Below are 3894 nucleotides of genomic sequence, written 5' to 3'. Positions count from 1 at the left end.
CTCATCGAAAGGGAAATCTTATGCTATATCTTCAGGTACATTCCTTTCTGTCACTTTTCCTACAAATGAAATTAATTGATTGCAGCACTTAAAAATCCCATATCCCACCTGAATAAAAGACTGATTAAAACTAAAAAAAATTTAAAGTGTTTTCAATTTCTGTTTTATTTGGACAAAGTAATTAAAGATATCTTTGGACTTCTATAGAGATATCATATCCAAAACTTCATCTATACCATAGAAATAAGTTCAATAAAGGCTGTCTATAAATTCACATAGAAGGTGCTCAATTCACTAGACCAAAAGAACTATAAATTTTGAACTACAGCTATAAACATCCCATGACAATTTCTAGAAAATTCCATTTTTCTCACAACAATGAAGGCTGCCAAGAAACTCACTAACTGTGAGAGGAGAAAAAAAGAAAGTTTGCGATGGCTGACATTTTATACAAGCCTTATTCACACGTGGGTACACACAGACAGCCAAACAATGTTCAGCTTTACCTGGAAAGTAAAGGAACCTACCCTACAGAGAGAGAAAAGCCCTTGTCAGGAGGAAGATAGACTGAAGAATTACCTGAAGGCATATCTTCTCATATGTATCCTTCCATGTGCTTCACGGAGTTTTCTCGGTGTCGCACTGCTTAATAACGCAGACCTCAGGCATCCCAGCAGAATCACAGGCAGCCAAGACTCAGGTTACAGTAATTGCTTTGCTCTCCCTGTGGAAACATCACCAACCAAATGAAAAAGAAAGCAAAGTGGATTTCAGGGGCACATAAGAATAACCGTAATGGTTTTGGGGATGAAGAAAATGTGTGTGTGTGTGTGTGTGTGTGTGTGTGTGTGTGTGTGTGTGTGTGTGTGTGTGTGTGTGTTGGTACTGGTACTTAAACTCAGGACTTGGTAATTATCCTTTTAGAACTACACATAACTACACTTCAGCTTCTTTGCTCAAGCCTTGTGCTCTACCACTTGAGCCACACTCCACTTTTGGCTTTTTAGTCATGAATTGAAGACAAGAGCATCATGATCTTTCCTGAACAAGCTGGCTTTGAACCTTGATCCTCAGATCTCAGCCTCCTGAGTAGCCAGAATTACAGGAATGAGCCATCAATGCTGGAATTAGTGACACACCAACCTACTGATTTCCAGCCCCAATACTAGCACAAAAACCAACACCACAATCAACTTCATAGCCAATAAATATACTGATAGCATATTAACCCAATATAATGAAATATGAAGAAATGTGAAGGACATCAGAAAGTGATTATCATTATTAGCTTTTCTGATTTTTAAAGACCTAAAATTACTTTGCTAAAATGGAAAATACCTACAGAAGACCCCTGGTACCAAGGTGTATGTTTCAAATGAGATAGCTGTTGAGTGCAAACTGAAAATGCTGAGGAAAACAAAGAATTTTAGAATTCAGTGATTACTACACAGAAAATATACCTGAGCATCTGTACTTGAAACTGTTTCAAGTAGGCTACAGTAATGACACAAAAACTACGGTTCTTCTCATTAATACTCCTCATAAAAATAGGTTTACTTTATTCCGTTTATCTATCTAGGAATGCTCTGAATATTTGATTCACTTTTCCCAAAATGATACTAAAGAGACTCAATCTTTCAACAACTCCAAATTTTGTATCTTAGTTCTTAAATAAATATATCAGGTATCTTCTTTGGTTGGGAGTATCATAACATCTTTTAATTTGTTATTTTATGTTTGATGCTGAGGGAGTATATTTTCACAAAAGAGGAGAGGAAAGCACTCAGTAGATCATCCAATTTAAATGTAAATGGCTAACTTACTCTGGAGGCTGAGATCTGAGGATCATGGTTAAAACCAGCTCAGGCAGGAGAAAGAAAGACTCTTATCTCCAATTGAAAATCAAAAAGCTGGAAGATGTGACACAAGTGGGAGGGTGTTAAGCTTGAGCAAGAAAACACAAAAGGGGGTGGGAAAAGAGGACAGCATCCAGGGCCAAACTTCAAACTCAAAGACCATCACACATATACACATATAAATCTGAGAACAATTCAGAGTAACATCTTCTGAACTGCCTAACGGGAAATGTGCATGAGAATTTAAAAATATTTCTATTTTTGAGAAATACATTTAAAAAAGAAATGCATTAGCATTTTCAATCATGGTTAAAAATTTTACATGGTTGCCAAGCATCCGTGAATCATGCCTGTAATCCTAGCTACTAATGAGGCTGAGATAAGAGATTGTACTGCAAAGCCAGCCCATGTAGGAAAGTCTGTGAGACTCTTATCACCTGAAAGCTGGAAGTGGCACTGTGGCTCAGTCTTGGGCTGAATCACTGAGGGACAGGGCCGATGCCCAGAGTTCAATCCTCATGACAAAAAGTGTTTTTACCTGGTAAAAACACAGATAAAAATTCTGGGAATATATTGGCTGGCATACTGCATTCTGCCTTAAGCAAAATAACTTTGTGGTTTGAATTTGGAAAAATTATTATAAGATCATTTTTCCATAGAATCATTTTGGTTCAAGTTAAGGTGTTTGGTCTAAAAAAGGAGTCTTTGTGGTCAAGATAGAAAAATTTATCTTAAGTCATCACTGCAACTGAACTGATCTCTTTTGTAGTGAAGTTCTTCATGTCACTCAATGTTAAAGTTGTATAGAATGACACATACATTCATTCACAAACTTTTAACAAATCTAAGCAGTCAGACTTAGCATGGTGGATATTACTAGTATGGAATATAGCATGCAAGATGGAAAAGGAGGATCCTGAGGGGAGCTTCAGACCACAGCAACTCACTCGGGTTGAACTCATGTCCCTGATGAGTTGATCTTGAAGGTATCAACACTAAGTTTCTAAAGGTTATGCTGTATGGCAAGCCCTTCCTCTCAACAGCTATATAGTGAGGGAAAGCCTGTCTTAACAGTTTCTACGAACATATCTGTTTCTAGACTATGACTGTATCTAACTAGATTACTCAAAACCTAAAAATCTGAAGCATTCCAATATATTGGAATAAAATATTTTTTTCCATCCTACACTCAGATGTAGGGAGAATTTAAAAAATATTCTGGGGCTGGGTGATAGTTCAGTGAGAGTACTTGCCTAGCTAATGAAATATCCTGGGATCAATCCTCATTAACACAAAAAAGAGAGAAAATCAGGTAGGAGGCAAAGCCCAGAAAGTGGAAAGTAATTCAATTAAAACTCCTGAAACACAGACCAACTCTCCTGGTATATGTCAGGAAAAGTAAAATAAGAAAGATCAACCCTGGCACCTGCCATAGCTACCAAGTGTGTAGACCTGGACCAATCAAACCTCAGGCAATCAAAACTGAAGAAACAACAACATAAAGCCTGTGATTTACTGCAGGGTATTGAGGGACAGGGGAGAGATAATGGGGAGAAGGAAGACTGGTAATGCCAGCAGCCATATACTTAGAATGGTCAGTGACATTATCTTGTGTAGAACTTGGAGAGATGCACATGGGACACAGGAGAAATTACATTGACACCCAGCTGCTGTACCAGTTAAAATGAATCTTTGCAAGCTTACATCTCAGTTGATGGACATATATATTCTGTCAGAATTATATATGGATATATGCACATAGACCATATGTACACACAACTCAGATCCAAAACTAGGAAGAAAGTAATACCACAAGGATAAACAGTTCAACCTGAACAATGTGGTGGTCCCAGCTAATACATCAGAATGGTGATTCTTTACCTCTCTTCCTTGCATTCTTTGGGTATGGTTATGATGAATATGGCTTGGAAGAGAACTAAAGATAACTGGTGCTGGGTAGAGGAGCCTTATTTTTTATCATGGCAGCTTGCTATTTTTATAACGTGGTATTTGGATTGAACACAATCAAAGCACAATA

This window comes from Dipodomys spectabilis, unplaced genomic scaffold, assembly GCF_019054845.1.
Source record: "Dipodomys spectabilis isolate Male_0828 unplaced genomic scaffold, ASM1905484v1 ptg000170l, whole genome shotgun sequence".
Lineage (NCBI taxonomy): Eukaryota > Metazoa > Chordata > Mammalia > Rodentia > Heteromyidae > Dipodomys > Dipodomys spectabilis.
The sequence above is the reverse complement of the archived record's forward strand: the minus strand, read 5'-3'. Positions refer to the sequence as shown.